The sequence below is a fragment of the Bufo bufo genome, chromosome 6, assembly GCF_905171765.1.
Source record: "Bufo bufo chromosome 6, aBufBuf1.1, whole genome shotgun sequence".
NCBI lineage: Eukaryota > Metazoa > Chordata > Amphibia > Anura > Bufonidae > Bufo > Bufo bufo.
Genome location: NC_053394.1, coordinates 188,157,663 through 188,178,072, shown reverse-complemented (window position 1 = coordinate 188,178,072; position 20,410 = coordinate 188,157,663). Strand labels below are relative to the sequence as shown.

Genomic DNA, 20,410 nt, shown 5'->3' with positions numbered 1-20,410 from the left:
GATCTGGACTTCTCCAAAGCATTTGACACTGTACCACATAAAAGGTTAGTATATAAAATGAGAATGCTCGGACTGGGAGAAAACGTCTGTATGTAAGTAAGTAACTGGCTCAATGATAGAAAACAGGGGGTGGTTATTAATGGTACACACTCAGATTGGGTCACTGTCACTAGTGGGGTACCTCAGGGGTCAGTATTGGGCCATATTCTCTTCAATATATTTATTAATGATATTGTAGAAGGCTTGCACAGTAAAATATCACTAAATGACACTAAATTGTGTAAAGTAATCAACACTAAAGAGGACACTATACAGCTACAGATGAATCTGGATAGATTAGAGGCTTGGGCAGAGAAGTGGAAGATGAGGTTTAACCCCTTAAGGACTATTTCACCTTAAGGACTTGGCCATTTTTTGCAAATCTGACCAGTGTCACTTTAAGTGCTGATAACTTTAAAACGCTTTGACTTACACAAGCCGTTCTGAGACTGTTTTTTCGTCACATATTGTACTTCATGACACTGCTAAAATTGGGCCAAAAGTGTTAATTTTTTTGCATTAAAAAATACCAGATTTACCAAAAATTTAGAAAAATTTGCAAATTTCAAAGTTTCAGTTTCTTTTTTTCTGTAATATATAGTAATACCCCCAAAAATTGTGATGACTTTACATTCCCCATATGTCTACTTCATGTTTGTAGCATTTTGGGAATGATATTTTATTTTTTGGGGATGTTACAAGGCTTAGAAGTTTAGAAGCAAATCTTGAAATTTTTCCGAAATTTACAAAAACCCAATTTTTAGGGACCACTACAGGTCTGAAGTCACTTTGCGAGGCTTACATAATAGAAACCACCCAAAAATGACCCCATTCTATAAACTACACCCCTCAAGGTATTCAAAACTGATTTTACAAACTTTGTTAACCCTTTAGGTGTTGCACAAGAGTTATTGGCAAATGGGGATGAAATTTGAGAATTTCATTTTTTTGCCTAATTTTCCATTTTAACCCATTTTTTACACTAACAAAGCAAGGTTTAACAGCCAAACAAGACTGTATCTTTATTGCCCTGACTTTGCCGTTTACAGAAACACCCCATATGTGGCCGTAAACTACTGTACGAGCACACAGTAGGGCGTAGAGGGAAAGGTGCGCCGTATGGTTTTTGGAAGCCAGATTTTGCTGGACTGGTTTTTTGACACCATGTCCCATTTGAAGCCCCCCTGATGCACCCCTAGAGTAGAAACTCCATAAAAGTGACCCCATCTAAGAAACTACACCCCTCAAGGTATTCAAAACTGATTTTACAAACTTTGTTAACCCTTTAGGTGTTCCACAAGATTTAATGGAAAATAGAGATACAATTTCAAAATTTTACTTTTTTGGCAGATTTTCCATTCTTATATTTTTTTCCAGTTACAAAGCAAGGGTTAACAGCCAAACAAAACTCATTATTTATGGCCCTGATTCTGTAGTTTACAGAAACACCCCATATGTGGCCGTAAACTGCTGTACGGCCACACAGCAGGGCGTAGAGTGAAAGGTGTGCCGTATGGTTTTTGGAAGCCAGATTTTGCTGGACTGGTTTTTTGACACCATGTCCCATTTGAAGCCAACCTGATGCACCCCTAGAGTAGAAACTCCATAAAAGTGACCCCATCTAAGAAACTACACCCATCAAGGTACAAAGCAAGGGTTAACAGCCAAACAAAACTCATTATTTATGGCCCTGATTCTGTAGTTTACAGAAACACCCCATATGTGGTCGTTAACCACTGTACGGGCCCGCGGCAGGGTGCAGAAGGAAAGGAATGCCATACGGTTTTTGGAAGGCAGATTTAGCTGGACTGGTTTTTTTGACACCATGTCCCATTTGAAGCCCCCCTGATGCACCCTCAGAGTAGAAACTCCAAAAAAGAGACCCCATTTTAGAAACTACGGGAGAGGGTGGCAGTTTTGTTGGTACTAGTTTAGGGTACATATGATTTTTGGTTGCTCTATATTACACTTTTTTGTGCGGCAAGGTAATAGATTTTTTGGCACGTTTTTTTTATTTACAACATTCATCTGACAGGTTAGATCATGTCATAATTTTATAGAGCAGGTTGTCACGGACGCGGCGATACCTAATATGTATACAATTTTTTTTATTTATGTAAGTTTTACACAATGATGTCATTTAAAAAAAAAATATGTTTTAATGTCTCCATAGTCTAAGAGCCATAGTTTTTTCAGTTTTTGGGCGATTATCTTAAGTAGGGTCTCATTTTTTGCGGGATGAGATGACGGTTTGATTGGCACTATTTTGGGGTGCATATGACTTTTTGATCGCTTGCTATTAGACTTTTTGTGACGTAAGATGACAAAAAATGTCTTTTTTTACACCGTTTTTATTTTTATTTTTTTTACGGTGGTCACCTGAGGGGTTAGGTCATTTAATATTTTTATAGAGCCGGTCGATATGGACGCGGCGATACATAATATGTATACTTTTTTTTTCTTTATTTAAGTTTTACACAATGATTTCATTTTTGAAACAAAAAAAATCATGTTTTAGTGTTTCCATAGTCTGAGAGCCATAGTTTTTTCAGTTTGTGGGCGATTATCTTGGGTAGGGTATGATTTTTGCGGGATGAGATGATGGTTTGATTGGTACTATTTTGGCGTACATGCGACTTTTTGATCATTTTTTTTAACTTTTTTTTGTGAAGTAAGGTGGGCAAAATTTCAATTTCCTAATAGTTAGAATTTTTTTTATTTTTATGGCGTTCACCGTGCGGAGAAAGTAACATGACCGTTTTATAGATCAGGTCGCTACGGACGCGGCGATACCAAACATGTGTAGGGAATTAGATTTTTTTCATTTTTAATCAGTGATAAGTGTTTTTTGATTTTTACTTTTTTTTCACTTTTTCTTACTTTTTTTTTTTACCCAGACCCACTTGGTTCTTGAAGATCCAGTGGGTCTGATGTCTGTATAATACAGTACAGTACACTATATAGTGTTTTGTACTGTATTTTACTTACACTTTGTCTGAAGACTCTGAACAGATCTCTGCCTTTAGCACAGATCTGTTCAGCACCATGGACAGCAGGATGCCTGAGACGGCGTCCTGTTGCCATGGGAACCTTCCCCGTCTGCTCAGTAGTGGTCAGAACTTCGCAGACGGGGAAGGGTAAGGACGGGGCTGTCGGGGGGCTGTCTGGGAGCTATCTCTCTCTCCATCGGGGGGCTGCAAAGGCACAGCAGCCCCCCGATGGGAGAGGGAGGGAGCTCCCTCTTACTGTTAACTTTTTCCATACAGCGATACTTGCTGGTAGCAGCCGCATCCTGCTTTCATAAAGACGCCCCCTCCTCATGTTGATTGACAGGGCCAGCGAACGCGCTCGTTCTCTGGCTGGCCCTGTCTGCATTCAAAATCTGGCGCCTGCGCTGTACCTGTCTTCAGTCTTGAATGCAGACAGGGCCAGCCAGAGGACGAGAGCGCTCGCTGGCCCTGTCAATCAACATGAGGAGGGGGCGTCTTCATGAAAGGAGGATGCGGCTGCTACCAGCAAGTAGCCTCCCTACTTGCTGGTAGACAGGTAATTTGCATATGATAAAAGTCAGTTTTTTTAATTAACTACTGAACCAAAATGATTAATAACATTATGAATTGATATATCGCAGTATAGGGATTATAAGTAGCCCAAAAAAAAAAAAAAAGACTTTAGTGGGGTGACAGAAGCCCTTTAACACTGACAAATGTAAGGTTATGCACATGGGAAGGAATAGTGCAAGTCACCCGTACATAATAAATGGTGGAACACTGGGTAACACTGACATGGAAAAGGACCTAGAAATTTAAATAAACAGCAACCTAAGCATTAAAAACCAGTGTCAGGCAGCTGCTGCCAAAGCCAATAAGATAATGGGTTGCATCAAAAGGGGCATAGATGCCCATGATGAGAACATAGTCCTACCACTTTACAAATCACTAGTCAGACCACACATGGAGAACTGTGTACAGTTCTGGGCTCCTGTGAACAAGGCAGACATAGCAGAGCTGGAGAGGGTTCAGAGGCGGTCAACTAAAGTAATAACTAGAATGGGACAACTACAGTACCCTGAAAGATTATCAACATTAGGGTTATTCATTTTAGAAAAAAGACGACTGAGGGGAGATCTAATTACTATGTATAAATATATCAAGGGGCAGTACAGAGATCTCTCCCATCATTTATCCCCAGGACAGTGACTGTGACAAGGGGACACCCTCTGCGTCTGGAGGAAAGGTTTGTACACAAACATAGAAAAGGATTCTTTTCGGTAAGAGCAGTGAGACTATGGAACTCTCTGCCTGAAGAGGTGGTGATGGGGAGTACAATAAAATAATTAAAGAGGGGCTTGGATGAATTTCTGGAGTGTAATAATATTACAGGCTATAGCTACTAGAGAGGGGTTGTTGATCCAGGGAATTATTCTGATTGCCTTATTGGAGTCGGGAAGGAATTCCCCCCCCCCCCCCTTAAGTGGGAAAAATATGTGTTTTGCGGATCCGATCCATCTATCAGTGGATCGGTAAAAATCATGCGGACGTCTGAATGGAGCTTTACAGGGGGGTGATCAATGACAGGGGGGTAATCAATGACAGGGGGGTGATCAGGGAGTCTATATGGGGTGATCACCACAGTCATTGATCACGCCCCTGTAAGGCTCCATTCAGACGTCCGTATGCGTTTTGCGGATCCGATCCATCTATCAGTGGATCCGTAAAAATCATGCGGACGTCTGAATGGAGCTTTACAGGGGGGTGATCAATGACAGGGGGGTAATCAATGACAGGGGGGTGATCAGAGAGTCTATATGGGGTGATCACCACAGTCATTGATCACTCCCCTGTTATTGATCACTCCCCTGTAAGGCTCCATTCAGACGTCCGTATGCGTTTGGCGGATCCGATCCATCTATCAGTGGATCCGTAAAAATCATGCGGACGTCTGAATGGAGCTTTACAGGGGGGTGATCAATGACAGGGGGGTAATCAATGACAGGGGGGTGATCAGGGAGTCTATATGGGGTGATCACCACAGTCATTGATCACGCCCTTGTAAGGCTCCATTCAGACGTCCGTATGCGTTTTGCGGATCCGATCCATCTATCAGTGGATCCGTAAAAATCATGCGGACGTCCTAATGGAGCTTTACAGAGGGGTGATCAATGACAGGGGGGTAATCAATGACAGGGGGGTGATCAGGGAGTCTATATGTGGTGATCACCACAGTCATTGATCACGCCCCTGTAAGGCTCCATTCAGACGTCCGTATGCGTTTTGCGGATCCGATCCATCTATCAGTGGATCCGTAAAAATCATGCGGACGTCTGAATGGAGCTTTACAGGGGGGTGATCAATGACAGGGAGGTGATCAATGACAGGGGGGTGATCAATGACAGGGGGGTGATCAGGGAGTCTATATGGGGTGATCAGGGGCGATCAGGGGCTAATAAGGGGTTAATAAGTGACAGGGGGGGGGTGTAGTGTAGTGTGGTGCTACATATTGCTGAGCTATCTGTGTCCTCTGGTGGTCGATCCAAACAAAAGGGACCACCAGAGGACCAGGTAACAGGTATATTAGACGCTGTTATCAAAACAGCGTCTAGTATACCTGTTAGGGGGTTAAAAAAATCACATCTCCAGCCTGCCAGCGAACGATCGCCGCTGGCAGGCTGGAGATCCACTCGCTTACCTTCCGATCCTGTGTGCGCGCGTTCACAGGAAATCTCGCGTCTCGCGAGAGGATGCACCGGCGCGTCCACCCAGAAGAGCAGGGCCGCCGCAAAGACGCAATCCTGCGTACGGCGGTCCTGAGGAGGTTAAAAAAGTTTTAGATTACGTTTTAATTCAAAACATTGAGGCTTATGACAATGTATAGAAATCTTATTCTACACACCCTTTCCCTTTGGCCCAACCAAAGGAAGATGGACATTGATCCAGGGATTGATAAAACAGGATTACAGGTTGGACTTGATGGACTTTTGTCTTTTTCCAACCTTAACAACTATGTAAATATGTGTGCCAGACTGCTGAGAGGCAACAACAAGCTGTCGTCGGTGGGAGGTGTAATGTCTGTGTCCTCTGTATCCCCCCTCAGCCACGCTTCAGTGATGCCCGTGGGCTGCTTTTGGTGTCAACCTGCAGTGAACAGGGTTCCTCCTACTCTAAAACTGTGCCCTGGCTGGACAGTTGTGTACCTGGTCACTGTTGGTGCAGGAACCCACCCTCCAAGCCACGTGTGGACGACTGTGTGAATGATCCCTGTCCCTTCTATTCTTGTGCCACCACCTCATCTATCATCGTCTGAAGCATTTTTTTGAAGGAGGCATAGAAGTGGGATAATAATGCTGATGACAGCATCATCACCGCTGGCCATGTTGGAGGAGTACTCGAAACAGCGCAACACGGCACACATGGAGGCCCACTAGTTGGTGGTGAAGTGGTGCTGTTCCATAGAGTGACTCACCCGTGCATGCTGCAGCTGAAATTCCACTATCGCCTGCTACTGCTCGCACAGTCTCTCCGCCATGTCCAAGGTGGAGTTCCACCTTGTGGGTATGTCGCATATGAGGCAGTGAGTGGGAAGGCAGAAGTTTCGCTGCAGCGCAAACAGGCGAGAAGCAGCAGCAGGGTGAGAACACCGAAAACATGCTCATAAGGCCCACACTTTCTGCAGCAGCACTGACATCTCAGGGTAATTTGTCAGGAACTTCTGCACCACCAAATTCAGCACATGCGCCAGGCAAGGGATGTGCTTTAAACCTGCTAGGCCCAGAGCTGCTACGAGATTTCGCCCGTAATGACACACCACCAGGCCAGGCCTGAGGCTCAGTGGCACCAACCACTCATCATTCTGTTCTTCGGTGGTTGTCCACAGCTCCTGCGCAGTGTGTTTTTTTTTTCTTCCCCCAAACAGAGTTTCAGAACAGCCTGCTGTCGTTTCCCCCTGGCTGTGCTGAAGTTGGTGGTGCAGGTGTTACGCTGACCGGATGAGGAGGTGGTAGAGGAGTAGGCGGAGTAGGAAGCAACAGAAGGCAACAAGAAAAAAGTCCAGGAATCCTTGGTGGCTGTAGGACATGCGTCAAAACGCTTTCCGCCGCAGACCCAGACACCACTACATCTACTCAATGGGCAGTTAAGGAGACCTCGTCCCTGCCCGTCATTACTGGTCCACGTATAGCTGGTTATATGGACCTTGCCACTGATAGCATTGCGCAGCACACGCTTAATTTTGTCGGCCACTTGTTCGTGCAGGGCAGTGATGGCACGCCTGGAACTGTAGTGGCGGCAGGGGACCACGTACTGTGGCACAACCACCGCCATAAGGTTTTTAAAACTGTTTGTCTCCACAAGACGGAATGACAGCATTTCAAAGGGCAGGGATTTTGAAATGCTGGCATTCAGGGCCAGGGCTCGTGGGTGGGTAAGGGGTTACTTCCTCTTTCTCTCCAGTGTTTGGGGATGGACAGCTGAACGCTTCCATGGAACGGTGTGGAGATGCTAGGGGACAGTGCTAGTGGTGGTGGTGTTGCTGTCACATCCTCTTTGAGGAGAGCCAGGTGGCCCTGTTGCTCCAGAGGAGTAGGAGGCCGAGACCTCAGCAGAAGAGGGAGCAGGAGGAGCCTCAGATCCTTCATGGTTTTTTCGGTGTCTACTCCACTGCAGCTCGTGCTTTGCATTTAGATGCCTGGTCATGCAGGTGGTGCTCAGGTTTAGAATATTTATGCCTCGCTTCAGGCTCGGACTGCACAGTGTGCAGACCACCCGTGTCTTGTCATAAGCACATTGCCTAAAGAACTGCCACGCCAGGGAACTTCTCTGAGCTGGCTTTGGTGTGCTCAGTTTCTCGGCATGGTGGGCAGTAGCAGTCGTACTGGCTGTGCTTTTGCACCCTGCCCTCTCTTTTGCTGTGTGGCTTGTCACTTGTATGACCTTGATTCCATGTGGGGTCTAGGGCTTCATCATCCTCCACATCATCTTCCACCCACTCCTCACCCCTGCCTTCCTTGCTGGTCTGCACACTGCAAAAAGCCGCAGGAGTTGGCAACTATGTTTCGTCCTCATCATCAGAGACGTGCTGCCCACGTCCTCATCCTCAAACATAAGTGGTCGGGCATTCTCTTCCACTTCTGGGGCTAGGTGGATGGAGTCATCAAAAAGAATAAGTGACTGCTGCATGACTTGGGGCTCAGACTGCTTGGCTGATTTGCAAGGGGGTGAGGTGGAAGACAGATGCCCATGGTCCGCAGGTGCCAATTTTCAGCAGGGGACAGGGTGGAAGACAATGTGAAGGAACTGGAGGCACTCTCAGCCGTCCAATCTACTACCGCCTCTACTTGTTCTGGTCTCACCATTCGTATAGTGGTATTCAGGCCTACAAAATGACGCATACGTGCACCAGTTTCATTTTGGAAAGTAGCTGGCAAAGATCGACCAAGTTCAATCTCAGCAGCAGAAGCTCCAACACCACCAACACAGGCCACGGACTTCCCTTATATGATGCTCTCTCATCATTCTTTGAGGTCACCCGCAAAATTAACAGGCAGACGAACTATTGTATTTCTGTGTCACATTATTTCTGTACTGTTCTTGTGCTGCATTAAACTCCTTTCATGAAATAGAACCTCTGGGAGAAACATTTATGTAATTTTCAAACTTCTCTATGAAAGCCTTTCGTGTCAGAGCAGTTTCTTCGAACCCACAAGTATTGGCATTTGGAGATCTCTTTTCAGGGCAGGAGGATGGTAGCTCCCCCAGTAAAGAACGTTGTTAGTCGCTGTCAGTTTATGAAAGACTGTAGAAATCAGCCTGTCTCCCTGCTTCCTTATTTTCACATCAAGGAAAGTGACGGAATCCGGATGGGCCTCATGAGTAAAAGACAGACCATTGTCATTGTTATTCAAGGAAGTGACAAAATCATAAAATTCGGAAAAACAATGACATCTTCCCACCAGCTTAGGAAGATATTAGCATACGTGGGGACACCTGGGCTCCCCCATCACGCTCCCCCTGAGTCGGTGGTAATAGCAAGAATCAAACAGAAAATAATTATACGTGAGCACAAACTCCAAAAGAGATATAATAAACCTGTTGTGTGCTTCAAAATGAACACCCCTCGTTTAAAAAAATATATATATTATACAGCCAGTAGTTCCAAATTGTGCGGACTACAGCTATACAAGGATTCAACGTCAATATTCGCCAAAAGGCAGGTACTTAAGGGAGGTAAACCCTTATGGATTTTGGATAGCCCATTTGGGCAGAATGTGGCTGTCTGGGGTGCACCTAGCAACAAGCACCAGTATAGAGATTCACTAATAACTGTCAATAAGGTCCAAGTCAGGCCCAGGGTTCTTTTGCCAAACTGGTGGCATTTACCAGTATCAGAATAAAAATTACATTTTAATTACCATGTTTTAACCTCTTACATTTTAATTACCCGAGTAGGAATCCCTTATAAGTGACCCCATTTTGGAAACTACACACCTCAAGGAATTTATTGAGGGGTGTACTGGCCTCTTTGACCTCACATGCGTTTGATACAATTTTATTCAACACTTGGCAGTGAAAATGAAAAATGTTATTTCTTCCAATAAAATGTTGCATTAGCCCCAATTTTTCTGTTTCACAAGGGTAAACAGGAGAAAAAGCACCCCAAATTGTGTTAAGCATTTTCCCCTAAACACGACCACAATCCACTGGTGTTTGGGCACATGACAAGGATCACAAGAGAAGGAGCACAAAATGGTTTTTATAGAGGGCAGACTTTGGTGAAATGATTTTTGGGTGCCATTTCACATTTGAACAGACCCTAAGGTATCACTACAGTGGAAACCCCTTATAAGTGAACCCATTTTGGAAAATGCTTAACAAAATTTGAGGTTCTTTTTCTTCTGTTATCCCTCGTGAAAATGAAATGAAAAATTTTGGAATCCACCCCTCAAAGAATTTATTGAGGAGTGTACTGACCGCTTTGACCCCACAAACTTTTTTACAGAATTTTGAAACAGATGTGAAAATAAAATAATTAATTTCTTCCAATAAAATGCCATTTTTCATTTCATTTTCACGAGGGATAACAGAAGAAGAACCTCAAATTTTGTTAAGCATGTTCTCCTGAACACGGCAACACCCCATGTGTCGTGAACTGCCATTTGGGCATATGGCAGGGATCAGAAGGAAATGTTTTTTGGAGGGCACATTTTGGTGGAATGGTTTTTGGGTGCCATGTCATATTTGAAGAGACCCTGAAGTACCCATAGAGTGAAAAAAAAAAAAAAAGTGACCGCATTTTGGAAACTACACCCCTTGAGGAATTTATTGAAGGGTGTAGTTAATGTTTTTACCCCACAGGCGGTTCATAGAATTTAGAAACACTTGATGTTAAAATTTAAAAAAAAAAATTTTCCAATAAAATGTGGCTTATGCCCCAGATTTCTCATTTTCACAATGGGTAAAATGAAAAAAGGACCCAACAATTTGTTACACAATTTCTATTGAATACAGAAACACCCCATATGAGGTTGCAAACTGCCGTATGGTCGCATAGCAGGACGCATATGCTGTAAATTATTTCAGCTGCCTGGTCGCATTTGAAGAGACCCTGAGGTACCCCTACAGTAGAAACCTTCATAAAGTGACCCCATTTTGGAAACTACACTCCCCAGTGAAGTTTTCAAGGGGTGTAGTGAGCACTTTGACCCAACAGGTGCTTCACAGAATTTAGAAACACTTGGCTGTGAACATAAAAGATTACAATTTTTACAAGACAACTTCACTTTAGGCCCATATTTTCAATTTTTATGGGGTTACAGGAGAAAAAAGGACCCCACAATGTGTTACCCATTTCTTCCTGAATAAGGCAACACCCTATATGTGGTTGTAAACTGCTGAATGGGCACACTGCAGGGTTCAGAAGAGAAAGAGCACCATGTGCATTTGCGGCCTAGTTTGGTGATTTATAAAGCACTGGCCAACAACTGCAGATGCTCTGAGGTTAATAAAAAAAGAAACCTCCCAAGAAGTGACCCCATTTTAGAAACCACAGCCCTCACAGTATGTACCAAGCATTCACAGCAGACCAATTTTATATAGTTGTTTTTTTTTACGATTACCACTGTTACACAGCCTTTTTTTTAAAAAAAAAAAAACTGTCACCAATGTCTGAGAGAAATATTTATTTTTTATTTTTCTGCCGATCATCTTGTGTGGGGGCTTTTTTTTTTTTTTTGCAGGATGAGTTGATATTTTCATTGATACCATTTTGGGATACAAAGTACTGATCGCTTGCCATTACACTTTTTGTAAGGCAAGGTGACAAAAAATGGCTGACTTTTTTTTATAATCTATATTTTACGGTGTTCACCACATAGGGTAGATCATGTGATATTTTATATAAAGCCAATTGTTACAGACGTGGTGATAACTAATACATCTATTTTTTTTTTTAAATCTCACACAATAAAAGCATTCTTGAAAAAAAAATAAAAAAATTGGTGTCGCCATTTTCAGAGACTCATATTTTTAAAATCTTTCCGCTGATCATCTTGTGTGGGGGCTCATGTTTTGCAGGATGAGTTGTGGTTTTCATTGGTACCATTTTGGGTACAGAGTACTTTTTCATCGCTCACTATTACACTTTTTGTAAGACAATGTGACCAAAAAATAGCTATTTTGGCACTGATTTTATATATATATTTTTTACGACTGTTCACCTGACAGGATAGATCATGTAATATTTTTATAGAGTTGGTTGTTACAAACGTGGCGATACCTAATATCTATTAATTTTATTTTATTTTTTTACTTGAAACTTAAAAAAAAAAAAAAATACACTTTACAGGGTTTGATCCCTGTTTCAATGCATGCTGTATTGTACTGCATTGAGTCTGTCAGTGTATTACACCGACAGTGTTTCTATGAGAACCAGCCTGGCGGCCGGGTCTCATAGGCTTCCACAAACTCGATAGATGTTGCGGTCGGGTTTGACTACAGCATCTAATGGGTTAATCTGCTAGCACCTGCATTTCTAGCAATGCTGGCAGATGCAGCTGGGCCCCTGCCCCCAGTTTCTGCATCCAACAGATGTGCGCCACTTCCCGCTGCGCCATACATGTATGGCGCATGTCAAGAAGGGAATCTGCCAACAGCTACCTCTCTATTAAACTGTTTGCACAGACACCTGATTAACCACTTCAAGACTAAGCCAGTTTTCACCTCAACGACCAGGCCTATTTTTGCAAGTCTGTGACATGTATCACTTTATGTGGTACCATATTTTTCGCCCTATAAGACGCACTTCTCCCCGTCAAAATGGGGGGGGGGGGGGGTTAGTGCGTCTTATGGGGTGAATATAGGTGTAAACATGGGGTAAATAAAATAGAATATCCGGCGCTTATGATGAGTGAATTGACTGTACCTGCAGCGCTCGCAGCACTCACATTTCCGGCGGGCGGCGCTTGTACTTTGCAGGAGCGATGCGGTGTGTTCATGGGCCACTGCCGATGGTGATCGGGGCTGGTCGGCTCTGAGGGCTGTTGGTGGTATGGGCCAGCCGGCCTCAGTAAATGCTGGATGGTAGGGACCGGCCGGCCCGAAGCGCTGTTATGGAGGAGCAAATGGAGCGCAGGAGCAGGAAGACGAGGGGCGGAGCATGTATGTGTGACAGGGAAGTCTGCTCCGCCCCTCGTCTCAGTCGTCACGCTGCCTGCGCTCAGAGGTACCGGTATGCAATGTTCAATCAGAGGCTGTGTGCAGCACTTTTTCTTCCCCCCCCCCCCCCCCCTTCCCCATTGAAAATGCTACTGGCTGCATGCAGAAAAACATCCCTAAGGAATCCCACTGTTAATAAAGTGCCACCCATAATAATAAAGTGGTGTGACCTGTCAGAAAAACATCCCTGAGGACCCCACTGTTAATAAAGTGCCCCCCTCCTAATAAAGTGGGCACTTTATTAACAGTGGGGTCCTTAGGGATGTCTTTGTCTGAGCACAGCTCTGCATGCAGCCAGTAGCATTTTAAATGTGAAGTGGGGGGAAGGAAATGTGCTAAACACCGATCTTCACAGCCCCCCTCCTAATAAAGTGCCCCCCTCTTAATAAAGTGCCCCCCTCCTAATAAAGTGAACTCACTCCTAATAAAGTGACCCCCTTATTAAGGCGTCATGCAGACATCCGTGGAGCACTGTCCGTGATATCCCAGCCTGCCGTCCTGAGGGCACAAAGCGCATGGCGTCATTGGTTGCTATGACGCCGTTCCCTTTGTGCACTCAGCAGGACGGGATTTCACGGACCATGCTCCATGGATGTCTGCATGATGCCTTAAAGTGTCATTGGATCCCCTTTTGCCAATAAGTACCGTATGTCAGCAGCATATCACCCCCCCATAAACTTGTGTCAGCAGCAGATCCTCCCCATAACATTGTCATCCACTGATGTTCTTAGCTACAGTACCCCCATAATTGTAGTGCTAACAGTTCTTCCATTACTGTATTCTATTGCAGAAAATTACCGTAGTCTCCTGCTGCATACTGTACATTTCTGAGCAATGTCAAAGCAGAAAAGGCTTTCTTATAAAATTCCTTTTAAACTAGAGGTGATAAAGTACGCCAAAGAGCATGGAAACAGGGCAGCGGAGAGACATTTCGGTCCGCCTCCAACTAAAAAGATGATTCGTGCATGGAGAAAACAAGAGGATCGGTTGGAGAAAAGTAAACACACTCTTCGTGGGTGTGCTGCAAAGTGGCCACAGCTAGACGTGGACATGAAAGAGTGGATCACATGTCACAGGAACAACGGCTTCTCAGTATCCACAAAAATGATCATCTATGAAGCCAAACGTCTTGCTGCAGAGAAAGGCATTGACGTCTTCACTGGCTCGGCATCATGGTGCTACAGATTCATGAGAAGATGTGGCCTTGCTATGCGCACCAAAACAAGAATTGCACAAAAAATGCCCAAAGAATATGAGTCCAAAATTCTTTCTTTTCATAAATTTGTGCTGGATTCAAGAAAGAAATATGACTATGAAATAGGCCAGATTGGGAACATGGATGAAGTCCCGTTAACCTTCGATGTTCCATTGAATAGAACCGTCGATGTGAGAGGCGCAAAAACCATAACTGTGAAGACCTCTGGACACGAGAAAACGCATTACACGGTTGTCTTGTCCAGCTGCGCAGATGGCACCAAACTACCACCAATGCTGATTTTTAAAAGAAAGACCATGCCAAAAGAGATGATCCCACGAGGAGTGATTGTCCATGTTCACGACAAAGGGTGGATGGACGAAAATGGCATGAAATTATGGATCGAAAAGGTGTGGTCCAAACGCACTGGAGGACTTCAGAAGAAACCTGCCCTACTAGTGCTTGACCAGTTTAGTGCACATATCACCGAATCCACAAAAACAAGATTTAAGGAAGTGAACACCCATCTAGCGGTAATTCCTGGGGGGCTTCCCAGCCAGCTACAACCTCTAGACGTTTCCATTAATAAGCAGTTTAAAGTGTTCATGAGGGAGGAATGGAACAAGTGGATGGCAGCTGGGAACCATGACCTGACTCCCACTGGACGGATGAAGAGGGCCACCATCACCCAAGTCTGTGAGTGGGTGAAAACATCATGGCAGGCAGTCAACAATGAAATCGTCGTCAGATCCTTTAAAAAGTGTGGCATTAGCAATGCCTTGGATGGCACTGAGGACAATATTCCGTACAACGAATCTGAAGGCAGCGATACTAGTGATACTGAGCCACAGAGTGCGATTAAGGCTACTTTCACACTAGCGTCAGGGCTCCGCTTGTGAGCTCCGTTTGAAGGGTCTCACAAGCGGCCCCGAATGCATCCGTCCAGCTACCAATGCATTCTGAGTGGACGCGGATCCGTTCAGAATGCATCAGTCTGGCAGCGTTCAGCCTCCGCTCCGCTCAGCAGGCGGACACCCGAACGCTGCTTGCAGCGTTCGGGTGTCTGCCTGGCCGTGCGGAGGCAAACAGATCCGTCCAGACTTACAATGTAATTCAATGGGGACGGATCCGTTTGAAGTTGACACCATATGGCTCAATTTTCAAACAGATCCGTCCCCCATTGACTTTCAATGTAAAGTCTGGACGGATCCGTCTGAAGAACTTTCAGACTTAGAATTTTTTCTAAACTATAATGCAGACGTATCCGTTCTGAACGGATCCAAACGTCTGCATTATAGGAGAGGATCCGTCTGTGCAGACACCAGACGAATCCTCTCTGAACGCTAGTCTGAAAGTAGCCTAACCTGGACAGTAGTGATGAGGAGTTTTTGGGGTTCCCTGATGAATAGAAGAGTACTGTACCTGGACACTCAAGTCAATAATGATGGTTAATAATGCTGCTGGTTACTACTGTTAATGTTTACAATGTTAAAATATTGGTCTGTTATTTTATTAAAAGTTTTGACACCTTTTTTTCTCCTATTTTCACCCTCTAAAACCAGGTGGGTCTTATGGGCTGGTGCGTCTTATAGGGCGAAAAATACGGTAATACATTTGGAATGCTTTTACTTTAATGATTCAGAGAATATTTTTTCATGACACATCATACTTCAGGTTAGTGTTAAATTTGTTTACAAAAAAACAACAACCCAGATTTACGGAAAATTTGGAAATATTTGCTATTTTCTACTAGAATTGTTGCAATACCAAATTTTTAATTAGATTTCGATACCATAAAAAAGTATTGCGATACTCGATACCATGCAAAAAAAATAAACCACCAAAAAAGCCACATGCATTCCGCATTTAAAAAAATGTTCCGGGGTTCACCGCATAGATTTGTTTTTAAATATTTTAATAGTTTGGACTTTTCAGACGTGGCGATATGTTTATTTATTTATTGTTTATATATTTTATATGTAAAATTGGGAAAGGGGGTGATTTATACTTAGTGTTTTTTTTTAATTTTTTTACTTTTTTTTTATTTTTTACTGTTTATTTAATAACTATTTTCCCACTTAGGGGCTAGAACCTGGGATCTTTTGATCCCTTGTCCTATTCCCCCTAATAGAGATCTATCAGGGTGAATAAGACTTCACACTCTCCCTGCTGCTCTGTGCTTTGTGCACACGGCAGCAGGGAGCTGACTATGGCAGCCAGGGCTTCAGTAGCGTCCTGGCTGACATGGTAACCGATCGGAGCCCCAGGATTACACTGCTCCTATCGGAAGCTGCCACTGCCACCAATGAAGGGGAGGGGACCCTGTGGCCACTGCCACCAATGATTTTAATACTGGGGGGGTTGAGGGGGGCGCGCGCACTGCGCCACCAATGATAATTAAAGTTAATACAGGAAGCGGGTACTGGCAGCAGATCAGCGGCAGTTAACCCCTCAGGTGCCGCAGAATGGACGCAGACACAGAATTACGGTCTTGTGAATGCAATGATCTGATGACAAAATGTCTCCTGTTTAAGTCAAATGAAACATCCGAAATACAGAAGCCCAAAAGACAGTGATCACAGACTAAGAGCACAAGCCAGAATATCAGACACACACATTATATAGATATATATATTTATTTTATGCACTTATATAGCGAGATATATTCCGCCACGCTTTACAGACAGCACCACACTGCCCCCAATGAGGCTCACAATCTAAATTCCTTATCAGTATGTTGTTGGAGGAAACCCATGCAAACACGGGGAGAACATACAAACTTACGGATGTAGCAGAGTTAAAGGTGCTGTCCGGGTTCAGAGCTGAACCCAGACATATCCCCTTCTTCCCCCACTCATCCACCTGACATGAGCATCGGAGCATTTCATGCTCCAATGCTCTCCCTTGCCCTGTGCTGAATCTGGAGAATTTTTCCGGAGATCCAGAGGCATAAAAAGGCCTTTCCCTGTGCAATTCAGCATATATATATATATATATATATATATATATATATATTCCGGGAACAGCCTGCCGGATCCATACTAACGCTAGTTCACGTGTGCCGCCGGAAGCCGGAAAAGTCAGGATTGATGGGAGGACATTTTCTCAGCAGGCAGTGCAGCAGGCTATCTGTCCCGACTGCTGCACATGGATTACATAACAGCAGAGGAGGACTCTGCAGTGTTCCAGGACAGGGAAGAGGAGCAGAGTGGGGGAGGGGAGCACTGGGGAGGCTTCTGATGGCAGCAGCACATCTTGCTGTATCTAGAGGCATCTCCTCATGGTAGGATCCGGCCCTTGCTGGGGGGGGGGGGGGGCGCATCCTGCACAGGAGAAACAGTAAGGGGAGCTGAAAAGCCTGAGCCCTGGCAAGGACTCTGGACGGAGCTGTTGTGCTAATTGTAATAAGGGGTGGGGCTTTTCCTCCACAGCCAGGCACCCTTCCCCTACGGGCCCCATAGCAGTTGTGTGGTCTGCCTCTAGAGGTACGCCACTGCTGGTGGATGTTAGAGACCTTCCGCTCCTCCACCTTCCATTTGAGGATGCCCCACAGATGCTCAATAAGGTTGGTGTACAGACATGCTTGACCAGTCCATCACCTTTACCCTCAGATTCTTTAGCAAGGCAGTGGTCGTCTTGGAAGTGCGTTTGGGATTGTTATCATGTGGGAATACTGCCCTGCGGCCCAGTTTCTGAAGGGAGGGGATCATGCTCTGCTTCAGTATGTCACAGTAGATGTTGGCATCCATGGTTTCCTCAATGAACTGTAGCTTCCCACAGCCGGTAGCACTCATGCAGTCCAAATCCATGACACTCCAACCACCATGCTTGACTATAGGCAAGGCACACTTCACACCATCTGCCCCAAATAAGTTTATTGTGGTGTCATCAGACCACAGGACATGGTTCCAGTGATCAATGTCCTTAGTCTGCTTGTCCTCAGCAAACTGTTTGCAGGCTTTCTTGTGCATCATCTTTAAAAGAGGCTTTCATCTGGGACGACCAATTTGATGCAGTGTGTGGCGTATGGTCTGAGCACTGACAGGCTGACCCCCTACCCCTTTAACCTCTGCAATAATGCTAGCAGCACTCATACATCTATTTTGAAAAGACAACCTCTGGATATGATGCTGAGCACGTGAAAACAATGTCTTTGGTCAACCATGGTGAGGCCTGTTCTGAGTGGAACTTGTCTTGTTAAACTGCTGTATGGTCTTGGCCACCAGGCTGCATCTCAGTTTCAGGTTGTTGGCAATCTTCAAATAGCCTTGGCCATCTATATGTAGAGCAACAATTCTTTTTTTTCAGATCCTCAGAGAGTTCTTTGCCACGAGGTGCCATGTTGAACTTCCAGTGACCAATATGAGAGCGATAGCACCAAATTTAACACACTTACTCTCCATTCACACCTGAGACCTTGTAACGCTAAACGAGTCACATGACACCGGGGAGGGAAAATGGCTAATTGGGAACAATTTGGTCATTTTCCCTTAGGGGTGTACTCACTTTTTTTTTTGCCAGCAGTTTAGACATTAATGGCTGTCTGTTGAATTATTTTGAGGGCACACCAAATTTACACTGTTATACAAGCTGTACACTGACTACTTTACATTGTATCAGTGTCATATCGATAGCATTGTCCCATGAAAAGATATAATAAAATATTTACAAAAATGTCAGGGGTGCACTCACTTTTGTGAGATACTGTAACTAAGGGAACCAGGGCTCATTTCTGCTCCCATTTCGCTGCAATTGGCCAGTGAAGACCAGCCCATTGCAGCGCCAGAACTGATTTAACAACGCTCCAGCCAATGGCAGTGCTATAGCGGCAGTGGGAAACAGAAGAACCTCCCCGCAGGCAGCCATTCTAGCTGCTGACTGCTTGCAGAGAGGTTCTGTGCTTCCCTGTGCTGCTCGTTTCCTTGCTGGGACTTCTAAACCCCAATCTCTGTCCCTGTTCTATCCTCCCCTGGTCCACTTTTGGTGGACGCCGATTTATCTGGGAGCGTTTTTTTCCCCAGATCTGCACCACTTTTTCTGCGTGCAAGCTGTGACCACTAAGCACTGTTGTTTTTTTTTAACATCTGTGCTAATTTTGTATTTTTCTTTTTGCAAAAAGAAGAAATTGTATTTAGGGGTATATATATATATATATATATATATATATATATATATACTGTATATAGATATCTATAACAGATATAGTTTTTATACTACAGTTTCCACATGAACGCACCATCGGTACTGGTTACTGATCGCACCTGTGCTCAGTTTTCCGTGCAGTTATTTTTTTGTAAAAAATAAGCAATCTCAGTTAGTGTTAGTTACAGATACATATATATATGTATATACACATATACACACAACCCAATATTGCCATATGCTAGACCCCTTGGTTTGACCCTAGTAAATGCAGCAAAGATGAAAATCTTTTGGGGGCTTGTGCTGCATATGGGCAAAAAACAAAACAAAACAGAAATTAGACAGTATTGGAGTGCAAATGTCTTGTACCAAACTGCAATTTACAGTGCACCATCATTGCTCGGAATCAATTTGAGATGATTCTGACATTTTTGCATTATAATGATAATGCACAATGCCTTTCCCAAAATTACCCAATATTTGACTTACTATTTAAAATTAGGCCCATTCTTGACCACTTTAGCACCAAGTTTGCTGAAGTGTACATCCCAGAACAAAATATCTGCATAGACGAGTCACTGATACATCTCAAGGGGAGGGTAAAATTCCGCTAGTACTTGCCCAGCAATCAGGCAAGGTATGGCATAAAAATGTATAAACTCTGTAATAGTACCTCTGATTACACCTACAGGTTCAGGGTTTATGAAGGAAAAGACTGCTGGATTGAACCCCCAGAATGATCCCATATCCTAGGATTTAGTGTAAAAATAGTGTGGGACTTACTGGACCGACTGCTGGATAAGGATTACTACCTCTATGTGGATAATTACTATATGAATCTTCCAGTATTTTAGTCCCTGACTTCCAAAGCTACTGTAGTGTGTGGCATAGTACGCAAATATCAGAGAGGCGTCCTAGATCCCTGATAGGACAGCCACTAAGAAGAGGTGACAGCAGAACAGAACATGTTGGTGATTAAGCAAAAGGACAAGAGTGACATCCTTGTACTGACCACCATTCACAGTAATACCAGCCTTCCTCCCCGTGTACGAGGTATCACAACTACTAACCCCAAGCCAGACTGCATTCTGGATTACAATAGGCACATGGGAGCGGTTGATCTTTCAGATCAAGTTCTGAAGCCATACAGTCCCACACGAAAAACAAGTGTGGTACAAAAAGCTGGCCAGGCACACTGTACAGATGGCACTGTAGAATGCGTATGTGTTATTTAGATCTACAGGCCACCCAGGAACATTTCTTCACTTCCAAGAAGGAGTGATCAAGGCCCTTATTTTTTTTAAACCAGCAAGGGGAGTGCCCAAAT

The 20,410-nt window shown here is 44.2% G+C and overlaps 1 protein-coding gene across 2 annotated transcripts in view; it reads right to left on the bottom strand.

Moving 5' to 3' along the window:
* The window catches only part of ZFP91 (ZFP91 zinc finger protein, atypical E3 ubiquitin ligase), a 273,314-nt gene that overhangs the window by 129,370 nt on the left and 123,534 nt on the right, over positions 1 to 20,410 (bottom strand). The window lies entirely within an intron of this gene.